Below are 17903 nucleotides of genomic sequence, written 5' to 3'. Positions count from 1 at the left end.
AACAAAACCCATCACACCTAGCAAGGAAAGAGAGAGCTCACAGCACAGCCACAAGTGGAATGGAAGAGAAGCCCCCTGGCCTGAGCTTAAATACAGAGCTGGGGCCAATGGGGCAGGGGGTGTGGGGGGGGGGGCCCAGGTGGGGCCGTCGGGGCGATGGGGACCTGGTGGGGCACTCGGGATGCTTCTATCCGCAGCTGATGCCAAGCAGCTCTGACATCTCCACTGACATCCCCGCTGCTGGCTGCCCAGCAAGGCTGTCAGCATCCTTCGGAGCGGAGGGCGAGGCGGAAGCATCGTCTCCTTTGAGGATGTGCCCAAGGGTCTTCTCTGCAGTGATGCGCTGTGGGGACAAGCGGTGAGCAGCGCGTGTGTGGTACGTGTGCCGTTAACAGACTTTCCCTACACACAGCGCTCTGCGTCACCCAGATCTGACTACGCGGTGAGCTCGGTCGTTTTTTTTTCTCATGACAGTAGGAAAACAATTGATGGGCACAGACTACGAACTGAGTGCTTACTACTCGATTTGCCTTCCGCCCATCAAATTGATCGACAACAGCTGAAATTAGAAAGACCCGTTTGAAATAACAAACGTGGGGACAGAGAGATAAGGGAGAAACATTTTTTGCTTTTCCAGATCCCAGCCCCACCCCAAGCACAGCAAGTGCAAGTACCAGGCTGTTCGTGATCGGCAGCCAGCAGCACGGATGGCTGCAGCAGAACGGGGAGCGCCGGGTTCTGCAGAGGCATGGGAGCATCGATCTCACGCCTAGATTAGGTAGGTATGTTTTGTTATATGCCTGGGAATATGTTGTGAGGCTCGTAAGGGTCTCATCTGGCCTGACGAAGGAAAAAAAAGCTCTAAAATTTGAAACCTCTCATTCAAAAGAAGCCTTTTCTGCCAGGAAAAAACTGAAATGTCCCTGTTCGGCTGGACGTGCTGGTCGTGCGTGTGCGTGCGTGCGCGCGTACGCTGAGCTGTGCTGCTGCCTTGGGCACGGCAGTCTGCAGCAGCAGAGCAGGATTCAGCCTGGGGTCCTGGGTGAGTTGCTGACGGATGCGATGGTGTGAATATTTGCTTTCTTTTCCTCAGAATGGCTCACAAAGCGTCGACGCGTCGTGGGGCTGTCTCGTGGTCTTCATTTCTTCTCCTCATTTGAAAGTCTTCCCGCTGTTAGACAGGAAGTTGCTGTGCAGGAGATGAACTCTGCTTGGGCTCGCGGTTACAGACTTGGGTTTGTCCTTGCGGGTCCTGAAGCAGACCGTGACCTTGCTGTTGCGTGGGATGGCATTGCGTACGCTCGCGATCGCCCCAGAGGACGACGATCCCCTCTCCTCTGCATACCGGAGCAATCGTTCCCAAAATATATCCAGCTCAGCGTGAGCGCTTTTGGTTTTACCATCAAATAACGTGTGCGTGAGTTGCAGCTTGCCCGCTTTCCGTCTGCCACCGCACCTATCGGAGGGGGTTCCCTGTCCCCCCAAGCACAGCGATGGTTTCCCGAGTTGCCCACAGTAGTAGAAAGCCTTCGTCTGGAATAGTCTGTATTAATCAAAGCCCGCACATCCAGGAAAGGTTATTTTAAAGCAAATCCTCAGAGCCGTTGCTGAAGGACTGGAAGGGGACGTCCTTTGTAGGAGAGAAACCGCAAAGAGCTCCCCGACGTGCGGCTGGACGGCGTGTGCCGAGGCAGGATCTCCTCCTCTTCCGCTGTTCTTGAATCTCGGAAATAAAAACCAGGGAACGAACCCAACATACTTAGCTACAAGAAGGCATTGAAAGGGTACTTATTGGGAATAAGCTGGCAGTGAGGAAATTTAGGTAGGAAATCAGAAAGCTTTTCATAGGAAAAACCTAAGCAAAAAGTACCCCAAGTATTTTAAATACGGGACTGTTTCAGCTTGAAAGAAATGGTCCCTTGTGAATTCTGAGCTCTCGGTGAAGCCGTCTCAGGGCAGCCATCCTGACGTGGTGACGGTCACTGGGTGTGAGCAAATACGCTCTGACCTGTGCAGGCAAGAGAAGAGCCAGCGCTGGAAAAGGTTCCTTGAATGGCATTCCAAACACTGAAACAGGCAGCTTTCACGCTTCCTGCTCGCCTTCCTCCCGGGGTGCCCTAACCGCCCTTTCCCTCCATCTTTTATTAGGTGAGAATTTAAAAGGAAACTATTTTTGGCTACGGTAGTTTTCTATAGCCGGTGACGACAGCTGTAACTGGAGATTTATTCTGAGTCAGGCGGGTTGCTCAGGGTGGGGAGGAAAATGGCCCTGGGGTGATTTGGCTGGTGCCTGGGGAGTGCGGGCTGGTTTTGGGGAGGAAAGAAATGAGGGAAGGGTTACTTCTAGGAACTGAGTTGAGAAGCTTAGGCGGGCTCAGCGGTGCAGGTATACGTGCGTTTAGGGTGTAAGATGTAGTGTGCCTGCAGAACAGCAGAGGAGTTTGATCTGAGACCTTCGTCACTTCATTACCCAAACGTGACATGATGCTGGGCAGCCTCGAAAACTGCATTTCAGCTACAGGGAGACTGCATCAGAGGCGCACGCAAGTCCCGGATGCCTCTAAGCCCATTTCTAAACAGAGCATCCTAAAAACCCAACCGCGCTTCCGTCCGAACAGACAAGGGAGGACTGCCGTTGGTGGCAACCCGGCCGGAATGGATGGCTTTTAGGCATGCGTTCATTCCCGCCTTCATTTCGCACTACGAAAGGTGTTTTACTGACTTACTGTGGCGCACAAGGGAATGACCACGTACAAAGCCGAAGCTTGCTAGAATTGCAAACCTGTCTTTTGGGTTCATTTCTATCCTTAACCTCACGCGTGGCAGGCTGACACCAGTCTGGAGATTGTTTCTTTTACCGCCTCTCTCTCCTTTGCAGGATGGACACATCCACCCTCGAGGAATACGTATCTTGTTCTCCCTTAGTACTGAACTGACTCCTCTGTATTTCTTTCCGCTGCTACGCTGTCGTTACTCAGTTTTCATCGAACCTAACAGCAATCGGGCTTCCAAGTCCTACGGGCAGTGCTCAGTGATTTTCTCACAGTCCCTCGCTCCCGGTACAGCACTTCTGTTCTCTGCTAATTCTTGCTGGCTCCCCCACGGCCCTCGTAATAGATGCAGGCAGCGTAGCGTCGCTGCCCGCCCCGGGACGTTAGTAATGCTCCGTGTGTTGGGCTAGCGTGTCCTCAGTCCTGCTGCCCGGTGCGCGGGCTGCGTTTTCCTGACGGCTTGCTCTGTCGGAGATGAGGGGAAGCTCGGGGCTCCTCTGCGCTCTGCTCCCAAGCGTTTCAAAGTGTCACGTTGGGTCCCCTTCCTCCGGCTTGCTGCTGTTCGTCCTGCGAGCACCCGCTGCCCGTTCGGTCTCTGGGCAAGGCCCGCAGAGGCCCCCGCGGCAGGCGGTGGTTAGCGCGAGGCCGTCAGGCGTGAACCGCCGGCCCTGGTTCGGGTTTGGCGTTCACCGACAAGGAGTTGGGCTCCGTTAGCAAAAGGCGGTGGCCGTGCCGGGTTGGGCGTGCGGGATGCGAACGGCCGGTGCCCGGTTTAGGCTGTAGGTGCCCCCCGTCCCCGGCGGGGCTGGGCGGTGGGGGTCTGCCCGGCGCTCGCTCCCGTCCGCCACCTGCCCGCTACTGCGGACCCGGAGGATGGGAGCACGCTGAGGGGAGGGCCTGCTTGGTGCGTACAGCCTGGGGCGGGAGGAATCGCCCCGCGGAAGGCCCGGGGACGGCGGCGGTGCCACCGAGCTGGGCGGGCGCCCGCGCTCCGCGCTTCTCGGGGACGGGCTGTGAGGCGGGAGGGGCGGGCAGGGCCCGGGGAGGCACGGCTCGGCTCCCGGCGCTGGAACGACTCGTGGGAGCGGGGCCCACGGACCGAGGCAGCCCCGGGGCACCGGCCGCGCCGGCACCGCCCGGCCCGAGGGGACCCCGCGGCGGGGGCTGCTCGTGGGGGCGCTGCTCGTCCGCTAGGCGGCGCCACCGCCGGCGGGCACTGCTCCCGCCCCGCCCCGCCATTGGCTGTTGCGCGGAGGCGCCGGCACCGCCGATTGGTCGTCGCGGCCGGGGCCGCCCCCGGCGGGGCAGGTGCGTGCCGACCCCCGAAGCTTCAACAGGCCCCGGGGCGCAGTACCGCTCGCCGCCGCCAGGGGGCGCCTCCGCCTGGCGCGGGAGCTGCGCGTGGCACGGGGCGGCGGCTGCAGGTACCGGGGGGGCTGAGGGGGTTGGGGGGTCCCGAGTGGGGTTGGGGGGTCCTGAGTGGGGTTGGGGGGTCCTGAGTGGTGTGTGAGGGTCCCGAGTGGGGTTGGGGGGTCCCTGAGTGGTGTGTGAGGGTCCCGAGTGTGGCGTAGGGGGAGTCCCGGTGAACCTGAGGGGTCCCTGAGTGGGGTTGGGGGGTCCCTGAGTGGTGTGGGGAGGTCTCGAGTGGCGTAGGTGGAGTCCCGGCGAGCGTGGGGGGTCCCTGAGGGCCGTGGGGGGTCCCTGAGGGCCGTGGGGGGTCCCTGACCGGCGAGGGGTTCCCGGAGTGCCATGGAGGAGGCCCGGAGTGCCGAGGGGGCTCCCGGCGGGCGGGGCGGGGGTCCCTGCCGTGCCCGGGCCCTCGGGGCCCGTCTCCGGGTGACCTGCGGGCCCCGCCGTACCCTGGCGAACCCCAGGCCCGGGCTGGGGGGGGGGGGTGGTGGGGCCCGGCCGCGGCTCGGGGAGGGGGTGTCCGGGCCGGGCGGGCTGTGAGGGGGTGCCCGGGGTTGGGGGTGGTTGTGCCCCCCCCCCCGGGTTGGGGCGTGGGGGGTGTCGGGGCCCGGCCGGGCTGTGGGGGCGGCAGGAGGGGGCGGCTCTGTCCCGGAGCAGCCCCGTGGGGCTCAGCCGGGGTGCGGGGTCCCCCTGCACAGCTGCCGCCTCGGGGGAGGGTGCGGCGGGAGCGACCTGGGTGCGAGGCCGGGGGGGGCTGGGGGGCACCGTCCCCTGCCAACACCCCCGCGGGGGTGGAGGGGGGCTTGCGCCCCGCTTCTCGTCCCGGCAGCTGCTGGTGCTGCTGCTCTGGGTAGCGGGGAGCTTCCCGGGCTGCAGGGTGCCTGGCCCTGCTCCTGGTGCCGGCTGTGCCTGCTGGGGTGACCCAGGGGTTCCCCCTGGTGATGCTCTGCTCCTCCGGGCCTCGTGTTCTAGGGGTTGGACAGCCGGGGTGCTCCCGTGGGTGGGCTCAGGAGACGGGGGGCTTTGGGGTGGGGGCCGCGACTGCGGGCGCTGCCGTGCAGCGAGGGCTCTCGGGAGCTGGCGGGGCGGGTGGGCGCGGGCTGTGCGGCGATGCTGGGAGCCGTGTCTGAGGTCTCCTTTGGTGGAGTTAATGCGCTTTTGGGGCAGGTTGTACGGTCCCCGTGTAACGCGAGTGCCGCTGGATTTGCCGAGATCCCCAAATGAGATGTTTTCCCTTGACTGCTCTGGGCTGCGCCCGTTTCCAGCCCCGGGCAGGCCAGGGTGCTTTGGGCTGCGCAGGCGGGGCGTTCCCTGGACACCAGGGCACGGTCTGGGCGTCCGACCCCCGGACTGGAGGCCGATGGACGGTCGGGATTCCCTGGGGTGCCCCAAAGAGGGGAAGCAGAGACGCTGACCAGGGTGAGTACCAGGAGGCAGGAGGAGAGCCCCCCCCAGCTGGAGGCACCGGGATGGGCTCCACCTGTCTTCTCTTGCCTGGGCTGGACCACAGTGTCTTCTGGTTCTCAGCTCTGGGAGTCGGCAGTTACTTTGGAGAATGGTTTGTGTTCTTCCTTCAAAACCCAAGAGCTGCAGCTCTGTGGGGGGGGGGGGAGTCAGGTCCCCTGGGCTGCTGGGGGCAGCAGGGCTGGGACCAGAACTGCTGCAGCGGTTCCTCGGGTCTCCCCGACAGGAACGGCCTTCCTGTGGGGTTTTTCTGAGGAGACCAGGCTCTCATTAAATGCATTTTTGTTTCCTTTTGCTTAACGCAGTTTATTAGCTGCCGTGTTTAAGCAGCTGTTTACTGGTGCCCTGCGGGTGCTTGCTAGCCACGGGTTATGGTTAAGGTGTAAAGTTAAAACTTAGGAGTAAAGGTGAAAGTTTTGACTTTGCACAGCAGTTGCTGTATTTGTGCCTTGATTTTTACCACGCTTTTCTTTCCCCCTCCCAGAGAACGGAGTGTTTTATTGTCCCCCGTCCCTCTGCGAAACCTACACCTCCGTGTCCCTGACCCCGCAGTCTCCCAGCTGCTGCGTTTTTGCTGCGAGCCCACGAGTGACCGTGGGCAGACGTGGTGCTGGCTGCTGGGCGAGATGTTTCCGGCTGCGGGAGCCGCCGTCGCTGCGCTGCCTGTGCTCTGGCTGCTCCCCGGGGCTCTGCTGCGTGCCGGGCACGAGGGCCGCTCGAGCACAGGACGGCTGGCGTCTGGGCAGCCGCGTCTCGGGGGAACCGGCCGACGTCACGGCTGCTCCGCCGCGGGTGAGTGGGGACTTTGGTGGCGGCTGCGGCGTCTTCGCTTGGGGCGCGGGAGAGAGGAGCGGAGCTCCTGGGGGCTGGGGCTACCGCAGATCCCTGGGCCGGAGCGAGTCCTGCGGTGGCTGCGGGCAGCGGCGTGAGCTGCGTGTGCCCCCTTCCCCGGGGTGTGCTAAGGAAAGGCCCTTCCCTAAGGGTGACACCGGGGGTGTTTATCGCGTGAAAGGTATTAACTTTGGTCATCTGTACTAGCTCCCACCCTGCACCGGAGAGCGACGAGGTGCTGCGGTTGTACCGCAGACGTGGGCAGCGCGCGTGCTGCAGCAAAACAACCCACGGGACGGCCCGGCCCTGGACGTAAGGACTTTGCTTCCTGGAAACACAGAGCCGTCCCTGAAGGACAAAGGAGCCCCCGGGCATCCGAGGTAACGCCGCCACCCCAGCCCCTCTGACGCGGCTTTGAAACCCTCCCGGCGTGGCTGACGTCGCAGAGAAGCGACTCTGGCACGACGGACTCCGGAGGCGTCTGGATCGACGGAGGAGCAGCAGAGAGGTGTCTGGATCAACGCACGAGCGGCAAGAACGCTGCCGAAACAGCGCTGCTTGGCCGAGGGTTTCTGTGCTCGGTGATGGGCAGCGTGGGTGCCAGCGATCAGTCCAACGTGTCGGACCTGAGCGTTTGAAGGGTGCAAGGACCCCGGGTGAGCCCAGGTTTGGGGTGCCCCGCTTTGGCTGGGACGCCTCACTCGCGTGAATAAATATCAACTCCTGCAGTTCTGTCGGTGGCGTCCCAGCCCCTCTCCTCAGCGGGCACGGGCCGGCTGTGAGCTCGTTGGGTGCTGGGCCCCCCTTCCCGGCCAGGACCCTCCTGGGCGCTCGGTTCCTGCTCCGCTCCTCGGCGCTGGGGCAGGCACGCGGGGCAGCCGCGGGCGAGGGGTTTGTTGCCCTGTTCCCCTGGTGCGGGACCCCCTGTGGGAGCCCGGCTGGGGCGCGGCGACTTCACGGGTGGGTTTTGGCACCGACCCCCTGGGATCCCCTCTCGGAGGGCAGCGGCTGCGGCTCGGCCTGTGGGGCTGGGGATCTCCGGCAGCTCCCGATTTCCACCGCGGGATCGATCCCCGTTGACGCTGCCGACGGCTCCTGGGCCTGGCTGCCAGCCGTGTGCCCCGGGGGAGAAGGGGACCGGGGGGGGCTGGGGTGACCCCTCCTGGTGCGAGCACCGGCTGGTTTCTTCTCCACAGCTCTATTCCAGAGCAGCTGCTGGCAGGACAAACCCCTCCGGGCTGGTGCAAGCTGGGACCAGGGGGAACTGGTTTGCACCGGGGTTCAGCCCTTCAGCCCTGCCCAGCATCATCCTCACAGGCAGATGCCCAAGGACGGGAGCTGGCAGTGTTGGGGTGCTCCCATGGTGGGGCCTCGGGGTGGCTCTGAGCTTTGTTTGAAGCCAGGGTTTCACCAAAAACTTCTTTTTCAGCTCCAGATGCGCTGCGGTGGGAGCAGAGGCCGCTTCAGGGACCCGCACCAGCTCCTGCAGCCCCGTTGGTGAAGCCGGCCTGGCCAGGGAGGAGCGGCGATGGCCGTCCCGGTGCTGCCGGTCCCTGGGAGGTGTTGGCGGCGCCGGCGACGCCGCGCGGCTGTGCCGACACGTGGGGAAGGCTCATCCCGATGCCCGGGCGAGGAGCACGGCCCCGAGGCAGCGAGCGCCGAGGGATGCAGCGGGGAGGATGTGCCTGGTGAGGTGAGAGCCCCGGGGCAGCGGCCGAGGGGAGCTGGGTGGTGGGACCGGGGCGCTCAGCTCCCGGTGCTGGCTGTGCCGGCGGGGATCTCTGGGTGCCACGGGAGGCGCTGGGGTCCCCAGGGTGGGAGGGGGCCAAGCCCCCCGGGCCGTGGGAGTGGGGTGCTGGCTCGTGGGGAGGTGCTGGGGGCTGCTGTGCCCCAGGGGGTCGGGCAGTCGTGAGCTCTGGGGAGCGGTTTTGTGCTGGGGGCACTTTGGCTTTGCCCTCGTCCTGCTGGGGGGCGGCCGAACCCCGGCACCGCTCCCCAAAGGGTTCTTTGGGGGGAAGGGAGGTCCTGGCATCGGTGGGGCCGTGCTGGCGTGGGTGCCGGTGTGTGTCCCTCGGGGCTGAGAGGAGCTCGGCACCCCAGGGCCAGGGCCCGTGCCTGCCCGGGCAGGGTCCCCCGTGGCCAGAGGCCGTTTGTGGGCGCAGGCTGGGCCCTGGGGTCCCCGCGGCTCCCGTCCCCGCGGCCTGCCCTGAGCCGGGGCCGGGCAGGTCTGGGCTGCACATTTTGGGGGGCTGTGGCTGTGAGGGGCATTTGGGGAGGTGGGAGTGGGCGCTGTGCGGGTGCGGTGTGGCCCCGTCCCCGGCCTGGTGCTGCTGGAGTCGGTCTGTGCCGCTGCACAGGGTGAGTGGCTTTGCAGCCAGATCCTGGCTCTCGCCCGCTCTCCCGGGGAGAAACGGGACGTTTCTGGTGTCCCGTCCCCGTCTGTGCCCCCCTCCCCTCCCAGGCGCGCGGTGCTGGGTCGCTGCTGCCGAGGGGCCGAGCAGAGCTGCCCGTGCCCGAGCGACAGCCGGGTTTGCGGGGCAGCAGCTCGGGGGCTCTTTGGGCCGGGCCGTGCGGTGCTGCCGGCAGCTCTGACTGTGCCGTGTCTGCGCAGGGATGGACAGATGGACGGATGGACAGAGGAGCCCCAGCCGTGCCGGGAGCCGCGTGGGGTGCGGAGCCCCGGGAAGAAGCCGGGCTGCCTGCGCCGAGGCCGACGCTGCCGCCTGCCCTGCACGTGGCCCCGTCCTGCCTGGGGACGGCCCTGCCTGCGCCCGCCCGGAGACGCTGCAGGACTGCGCGGCTCCAGCTTGAGGTCAGTTGTTCGGGGCCCCGTTTCTTGGTTGCTTGGTTGGTTTGGGCTCCCATTTGTTTCAGGTCCGGTTCCTGGATGGCCCCAGCTCATTTGCAGCTTCAGGTTGGGTTGTTCCTGGTCCAGCTCGTGGACACCTCCAGCTCCTTTGCAGCTTCAGCTCATTGTTTCTGCTCCTGGCTTTTTCAGGTCCAGCTCAGTTTTGGCTCCAGCTCGTTTGCAGCTTCAGGTTGGTTGTTTCTGTTCCAGTTCGTTTATGGCTCCAGCTCATTTCTGGTTCCCATCTCAGGACCAGCTCATTTATGGCTCCAGCTCGTTTGCAGCTCTAGGTACGTTGTTTCTGCCCCTGTTTTGTTTCTGTTCTAGCTTATTTATGGCTCGAGCTCATTGTTTCTGTGCTCATTTGTTTCAGGTCCAGCTCATGGATGGCTCCAGGTCAGTTTATGGCCCCAGCTCATTTGCAGCTCCAGCCGGTTGTGGTTCCAGCTTCTTTACAGCTCCAGGTAGGTTGTTTCTGCCCCTGTTTTGTTTCTGTTCCAGCTGATTTGCAGCTTCAGCTCATTGTTTCTGCACCCATTTGTTTCAGGTCCAGCTCCTGGACAGCTCCAGTTCAGTTTTGGCCCCAGCTCATTTGAGATTCCCATCTCAGGCCCAGCTCATTGACAGCTCCAGCTCGTTTGCAGGTGCAGCCCATGGATGACTCTTGATCATTTCAGCTCCAGCTGGTTGTGGTTCCAGCTTCTTTGCAGCTCCAGGTAGGCTCTTTCTGCCCCTGTTTTGTTTTTATTCCAGCTCATTTATGGTTCCAGCTCATTTGCAGCTTCAGCTCATTGTTTCTGCACCCATTTGTTTCAGGTCCGGCTCCAGTTCAGTTTTGGCCCCAGCTCATTTGTGGTTCTCATCTCAGGCCCAGCTCATGGATGACTCTTGATCATTTCAGCTCCAGTTGGTTGTGGTTCCAGCTCGTTTGCAGCTTCAGGTAAGCTGTTTTTGCCCATTTTTGTTTCTCTTCCAGGTTGTTTATGGTGCCAGCACTTGTGCAGCTTAACCTAATTGTTTCTATCTCTGTTTCAGTTCCAGCTCATCTCCTCTCCAGTGCAGTTGGTCTCCAGCTCCATTTGGTGCCTCAGCTCCTCTCCAACTGATTCCCAGTTCCGGGGTGTCTGTGCCTCCAGCTCCAGCCCAGTAGAGCTCGTGCTTGTTCCAGCGATCCTGGCTTTTGGCCAGGCCGTAAATCAATCACTGTCACCTCTTGCATATGAATATGACCTGTCATAACTGTGCGCGCGTTGAGTCAGTGGTTTGTGTTCAGTGTTTATTACGTGTGTACCTTGAATAAAGAGTTGGACGAAGGCAGAGGGTGTGAAAAGTGCCTTTTCGCCCAGAGACTATCTCAGACGTTTAATTCGGCCTGGTGCATGCCAGCCTCCCTCACTTTGGGGACCAACGCGACCGGACCCCCACCTCCGGCGGGGGCCCACGCACCCTGCCCACCCCCTCCCAGCCCCACAGCCCAGCGCCCTCCCGCCTCCCCCCACCCGCAGCCACGGCCACCCCAGCCCCCCTCCAGCCCCCCTCCAGCCCCGGGCCCCGAGCCCAGAAACAGCCGACGGGGGCTCCGTTTCTGGGCCCGAAGGCACAGGACTCCCTCTCGGCCCCGGCCCCAGGGACACGGGGCCCGGGCTCCCTTCTCAGGACTGCCAAACGGAACGGCCGAGCCCCGGCCCCGGGAGCTGGGCTCCAGGCCCCCAACCCATCCCCTGGCCCCGCGTGTGATGTCGGGACGGGCCCGGGAGCCCCGGCGGTGTCGGGCGGTGCTTGGGAACTGGCCGGGGGGACCCGCCGAGCGGGCCCGGCCCCGGGGGGGCGCGGCCGAGCACGGGGGACGAGGGGGGCGCCGGGCTCCGGCCCTCCGGGCTTTATTCCCCGGCGCCCCGACGGCTCCTCCGCGGGGCCACCGGTACAGCGCGGCCGCCCGCCCACCGCCGCTTCCCCACCCGCCGCCCGGACAACCCCCCCCTGCCCCGGGGCCGCGGCCCCGAGCGGTACCGCGGCCCCTTCCCCGCCGCAGCCCGGTCCCCGCCGGCCGCTCCGGGCCGAGCCCCCCCAAGCCTCACCTGGGCCCCGCCGGGGGAGCCCGGCCCGGCCGCTGCCGCCCCGGGACGGCGGGCGGCGCCCCCGGCAGAGAACGAGCAAATGGAGGGGGACGGCGGCCGCGGGGGCTCAAATCTGCTCGGTCCCGCCCCGCGCACGCGCCCCGGCACCCGCCCACTCGCCCCGCGCACCTGGGCCGGACGCCGCGCAGGCGCCCTGCGGCCCCACCAGCTCGCACCTGGCACAGGCCCCGCCCCGCGCACGCGCCCTGCGGCCCCGCCCGCTCGCACCTGGCACAGGCCCCGCCCCGCGCACGCGCCCTGCGGCCCCGCCCCTCGCACCTGGGACAGGCCCCGCCCCGCGCACGCGCACTGCGGCCCCGCCCCTCCCGCCCCCGCGCCCCGCCCCGCGCACGCGCCGCCTCTTCCGCCGCCAGAACCGCGCCGGCCCCGACCGCGGCGGACGCCGGTACCGGAGCGGGGGCGCTGGGCGGGACTCCCCGCTTGGTTCGCGGGGCTGCGGCCCCGGGGCTTCTCCTGCGGCGTGTGCGGAGCTCGGGGGCGGTGAGGCGGGGCCGGGAGGTGGGATGGGGCGAGGCCGGGCCTCGCGGGCGCGCGGTTTGGGCTTGCGGCCCTGCCGGTACCGGCGGGGAATCCCGGGCGGTGTCCGCCTCTCCCCGGGCGGGCGGGGTGCGGGGCCTGGGGCAGCGCCGGGGCTGGGACCGCCCGAGCCCAGGACCGGCCGAGCCCGAGCCCGGCCTTGCCGCCCCCGTCCCGGCGCCGCGGGCAGGAGGAGCCGCGCTCCGGGGCCGGGCCTGGGCCTCGGGCGGGGAGCGGGGACCGGCGGCCGGGGCCCAAGTGCCGCACTGTCCGCTCCGGGGGGTGCCCCGCGGGGGAGCCGGGGCTCTGCCGGTGCCGGGTGGCGGAATAAAGGCGGCGGCGGCTCGGTGGATCGAATAAAGGAATAAAGGCTGGAAGGGGCCGGTGGCGGCGGGGGGCGGATCGGTGGGGCTGCACAGGCCCCGGGGGCTCTGGTTCCGGGCATAGGCGGCCCCGGGGGCTCTGGTTCCAGCCCCCCACACACAGCCCCGGGGCTCTGTCTCAGCTCTCCCCCTGCCCACACGAGCTGGTTTCCAGCCCCCACACTGCAGCCCCCGGGCTGTGTTTCTGAGCACTGCAGTGCAGCACTTGGCTCTGGTTCTCAGCTCTAACACCAGCTCCCAAGCACAGGGCTTAGGCTCTGTTTCAAGCCCCCCACATCCAGCACTCAGTCTCTGTGTGAGCCCAAGAAGTGCCTCAGTGACTCTGGATCCACAGCTCCCAACATGCAGGACTTGGTCTCTGTTCCTAAGCACTAAACCTGGCCAAGGGAGCCTGGCTTCAGGCCCCCAAAATGCAGCAGTTGCGCTCTCTCTCTCTCTGTGAGCCCAAACACACAGGGCTTGGTTTCTGCTTCCAGCCCCCCAAAGCAGCACTTTTAGTCTCTGGTTTTGTACCACAACACACAGCACTTGGGCTCTCTGTCTCAGCTCTAACCCTGGCCAAATGAGCCTGGTTTCAGTCCCCCAAAACGCAGCACTTAGTCTCTCTCTTGGTGTGCCCTAACACTGGCTGAATGAGCCTTGTTTTGAGCTCCCAAAACGCACGACTTAGTCTCTGCTTCTGAGCAATGAACCGGGTTTCAGTCCCCCCAAAACGCAGGACTTTTAGTCTCTAATTGTGTGCCCAAAACCAGGTTTCAGGGCCTCTGGTTTCAAGCCCCCCAAATGCAGGACTTAGTCTCTTTTAGTGACCCTGGTTTTGAGCCCCCCCCCCCATGCAGGACTGACTTAGGCTCTGTTTCTGAGCAATGAACCTGGTTTCTGGCCCCCAAAACGCAGGACTTAGTCTCTATTTGTATGTGCAAAAACTGGTTTGGGGGCCCTAGTTTCATGCCAGTGAAACGCAGGACTTTTTGTATTTCTGAGCCCTCCATCTGGCAACAGGAGGTTTGTTTCAAGCCCCCAAAATGCAGCACTACTTAGTGTCTGGGTTTGAGCTGCAGAAGGCAGGGCTTGGGCTCTCTTTCTCAGCTCTAACACTGGCCAAATGTTTCAAGCCCTCCAAACGCAGCACTGGGTCTGTGAGTCCAAAACCTGGCTCCATCGTTTCAAGCCCCTGCTACACCCGACTCAGTCTCTCCTTGCGTGCCCTAACACTGGCTCAATGAGCCTGGTTTTGAGCCCCCCCCCCAAATGCAGGACTTAGTTTCTGAGCAATGAGCCTGGTTTCTGGCCCCCAAAACGCAGGACTTGGTCTCTATTTGTGTGTGCAAAACCTGCTTTAGGGACTCTGGTTTTGAGCCCCCCCAACAAACGCAGGACTTGGTCTCTGTTTCAAGCCCTCTAACACAGGACTTTTAGTCTTTATTTATTTGTGTGCCCAAAAACTGGTTTAGGGACCCTGGTTTTGAGCCACCCCCCCAGTGCAGGCCTGACTTAGTCTCTGTTTCTGAGCAATGAACCTGGTTTCTGGCCCCCAAACACGGGACTTTGTGCACACAAACAGAGACTAAAACTGGTTTAGGGACTCTGGTTTGAGGCCCCCCAAACACAGGGCTCAGTCTCTGTCGGTGTGCCCAAACTCTGCTGGGGGGACCCTGGCTGTGACACGCACAGCCCCCCACTGCAGGACTGACCCGCTCTCTGGCTGTGAGCCCCAGCACCGGCCCCGTGAGCCGGGTGCCCAGCCCCCGTGCGCAGGCCCTGGAAGCACCGACTGAGCCCTGAGCCTGCCCCAGCGGCCCTGGGGTGGAGCCCCCCCGCCCCCCAAACGCAGGCCCGGTCTCTGGGCCCCGGCCCGGTGCCCCGACTCCGTGTGCCTGAGCCCCGACCCCCGCAGCCCGTCTCTGCTGCGGAGCCCCGGAACCGGCCGCTGCGCCCGGGCCGAGCCTGCCAAGCGCCGCCCCGGGCTCCGTGCTGAGCCCCGGCCCCGGCTTCGCTCGGCGCCCGGAGCCCCCAAACCCGGGTGCCGAGCCCCCCGCGGATGGGGCCGGGGCCGGTCCCGGGAGCCCCGGCGCTGCTGGGGAACGGGCCGGGGGCAGCGGCTGGGGCACCGGGCTCCGGCCCTCCAGGCTTTATTCCCCGGCGCCCCGCGCCCGCCCGCAGGCGCCGGCAGCCCCGGCAGAGCCGCCCCGGGCCGGGCCCCCCGCGCCGCCCGCACTCACCGCTCCGGCAGAGCCGCCACCGCCCTGCGCCTGCGCCGCTAGGCCCCGCCCCCGCGCCCCGCCCGCGCCTTTTATGGCCAGCGCCCCGCCCCACGGGGCCGCCCCGGGTCCCGCCGCCCGCCCGCCCGCTCCCTCCCGGGAACCCGAGCGCCCCCCGGGGCACAACACGGGGTTCCCGAGCGCCTCGGCACGCTCCGTCGGGCCCGGCCGGGCGGGAAAGCGGCCGTTGTCCCTGGCAGCGCTAAGAAAGCCTGCCCTCCCCGTGGCCAGCCTTTCCCTCCGCCCGGCCGGAGCAGAGAGGCCCCCCCAGCCGCTGGGTCCCGTCCCCGCCCCCTGACCCGCACCCCCCTGCTCCCGCCCGCTCCCGGCTCCTGCGGCTGAGCACACGGAGCAGCGGGGCCGGGGGGGATGCCGAGCCCCAACAGCAACCTCGGCTTTAGCGCTTAGGAGCGGCCTCGGAGCGGCTGCTGCCGGCGCCGCACGGCCCCGGGACGTTCCCTAGGCCGAGCCTAAAGCCGCTCCCCGGGCAAAGCCCCCCGGCTGGAAAGACACGAGCTGCACTCGCTCCGACGCCGTTACCGAGAGCCCACGGCAGCAGCGCCACGGACAAACCCGGCCCACGCAGCCACCGGGTCCCGGGCACCGGCACCCCCCCGGCCCCCCGCCCCGGCTGAGCCCCGAGCAGGCTCAGAACAGCCCCCACCCGCGGGGAGAGCCTAAAAACCAGCCCCGAGAGGCGGCGGCGGCGGCGGCGGCTGCTGCTGCAGGGACCGCAGAGCTCGGGGCAGGCCCGGGAGGTGCCCGCGTTCTGCAGCGCTGCCCCCCCGCACGGGGAGAGCCCCCCCCGGCACCCCCGGACCCAACAGCTCCGCCCCCCGCGCGGGCTCCCGGTGCCACCGGCAAAGCGCGAAGGCGTCCCCGGGCGGGGAGCGATCCCGCCCAGCTCTTCTCCCCCAAAACCGGCCCCGGAGGCCCCCGGTCCCGCGGCTCCTCGGCGCGATGCCGGGGGGGCCCGGAGCAAAACCGGCAGCGCCCTGCGCCGAACCGGCGGCCCCGGGCCGAGGGAAGGCGGCACCGGCACCCGCACCCCCACGGCCCAAAAGCCCCCACGGCCGCCGTGACCTCCCCTTCCCCCGCTCCGCCCCCGGCCACCCCCCCTCCCCCAGGGGCGGGTCCTGTCCCATCGCCCGGGGAGAGCCCACACCTGGGGGGGCGGGGGGAACCGGGAACCAGAAGGGGAAAAAGGGGAAAAAAAAAAGGAAAAAAGACAGGGAAAAAGGAAAAAAATTTAAATAAAGAGAGAAAACATGAAATAAAGAGAAAAAACATTAAATAAGGAGAAAAAAAAGGAAAAACGACAGGGGAAAAGGAAAAAAATTTAAATAAAGAGAAAAACATGAAATAAAGAGAAAAAACATTAAATAAGGAGAAAAAAAAGGAAAAACGACAGGGGAAAAGGAAAAAAATTTAAATAAAGAGAAAAACATGAAATAAAGAGAAAAAACATTAAATAAGGAGAAAAAAGAGAAAAAATTAAAAAGAGGAAAAAGAACAAACAGAAAACATGAAAAAGGAGAAAAAAGAGAAAAAGGAAACAAGACAAAACAGGAAAAAAAAAAACTTCAAAGAGAAAAAAACAGAGAAAAACCAGAATGAACCAACAAAAGCACAAAAATAAGCGGCAGAGGTGCAAAAGCAGCAAACTGAGCAGCAGCCCCCTCACCCCACCCCACGGGCAGCTGCTGGTGGGGAAAAAGCTGCTGAAGCAGCAAAACTGACCCCGCAAAGCACCTGCCTGGGGAAAATACAACCCACAAACAAACCAAACCAAACCAAACCAAACCAACCAAACCAAACCAACCAAACCAAACCAACCAAACCAAACCAAACCAAACCAACCAAACCAAACCAACCAAACCAAACCAAACCAACCAAACCAAACCAAACCAAACCAAACAAACCAAACCAAACCAAACAAACCAAACCAAACCAAACCAACCAAACAAAATCCCCAGAACCAAACAGAAAGCCCCAAACCAACCCTGCCCAAATAAATAAATAAATAAATACCAACAAAAGGAAGCCCAGCAGCACCAAGCTCCCAGAGGTGCAGAGCAGCAGCAGCACGGCAGAACTTGCCCCCCCCCCCAGCCCTGGGCAGCCCCCCGTCCCGGAGCAGGGGGTGCTGAGGGACCCCCCCAGCAGAGCCGGGGCCCTCGGGGCTCTGGGGGCCGGGTGCTGGGGGAGGCGGCAGGGCCCCCCCCGCCGGCCCTGTGGGTGCTGGGACGGGGCTGCTTTGGGGAGGGGGCAGGTTCTGGGGCCTCAGGCTGCCGCCCCGCTCGGGACCCTCTGGGTCCGTCCTTGGCACGGGGAGCCAGCGGGGGGGGAGGGGGGGGGGTAATCACTGCACTGGGGTATCGCTGTGTTGGGGGGGGGGGTATCACTGTGTTGGGGTATCGCTGTGCTGGGGGGGGTATCACTGCACTGGGGTATCGCTGTGCTGGGGGGGGGGTATCACTGTGTTGGGGTATCGCTGTGCTGGGGTATCACTGTGCTGGGGTATCGCTGTGTTGGGGGGGTATCACTGTGTTGGGGTATCGCTGTGTTGGGGTATCGCTGTGCTGGGAGGGTATCACTGTGCTGGGGGGGTATCACTGTGTTGGGGGGGGTATCGCTGTGCTGGGGGGGGTATCGCTGTGCTGGGGGGGGTATCACTGCACTGGGGTATCGCTGTGTTGGGGGGGTATCACTGTGCTGGGGGGGGTATCGCTGTGCTGGGGGGGGTATCGCTGTGCTGGGGGGGGTATCACTGCACTGGGGTATCGCTGTGTTGGGGGGGTATCACTGTGCTGGGGGGGGTATCGCTGTGCTGGGGTATCGCTGTGCTGGGGGGGGTATCGCTGTGCTGGGGGGGGTATCACTGTGCTGGGGGGGGGGGGCGGTATCACTGTGCTGGGCCATCGCCAGGGCAGGATGCCGAGGGGACGCACGTTCCCAGGGAAGGGGTCCGGCCGCGGTGGCAATGACGTGAGAAACGCCAGGCGATGCGGGTGGCTGGAGCCAGGGAAAGCTCGCTGCGTTTCAGGCAGATATCTATAGATCTATACGCATCTCCCCTGGAGGTGTTGGGGTGCGCGTGCCCTGTGGCACTGTGGGGGGGGTGCACCCCCTGCCCGGCAGCTCCTCGCCCCGGGGCAGCGTCTGGCCCCAGACTCGGGGCGGCTGCAAACCGGAGCTGGGCCTCAGCCAGAGCTGCCTGGGGGTGACGGGACGGACCCAGCTGCAGGGGGGCAGGGGGGGCGTTGGGAATCGGGACCAGG

General features: G+C 64.6%; 1 long non-coding RNA gene across 2 annotated transcripts; it reads left to right on the top strand.

The window, feature by feature from the left end:
• The first annotated feature begins 9474 nt into the window (after positions 1–9474).
• On the top strand, positions 9475–10641 carry LOC129206433 (uncharacterized). Of its 2 annotated transcripts, XR_008577135.1 has the most exons (5): positions 9475–9614; positions 9698–9788; positions 9872–10040; positions 10141–10264; positions 10360–10641. It is a non-coding gene; the product is annotated as an uncharacterized LOC129206433 (long non-coding RNA). The 2 variants fall into 2 exon arrangements; XR_008577136.1 differs by having other exon boundaries at positions 9475–9788.
• The last annotated feature ends 7262 nt before the right edge of the window (positions 10642–17903 follow it).

Source organism: Grus americana, chromosome 4, assembly GCF_028858705.1.
Source record: "Grus americana isolate bGruAme1 chromosome 4, bGruAme1.mat, whole genome shotgun sequence".
NCBI lineage: Eukaryota > Metazoa > Chordata > Aves > Gruiformes > Gruidae > Grus > Grus americana.
Note: the sequence above shows the minus strand (reverse complement) of the source record. Positions and strands in the feature narration are given on the sequence as shown.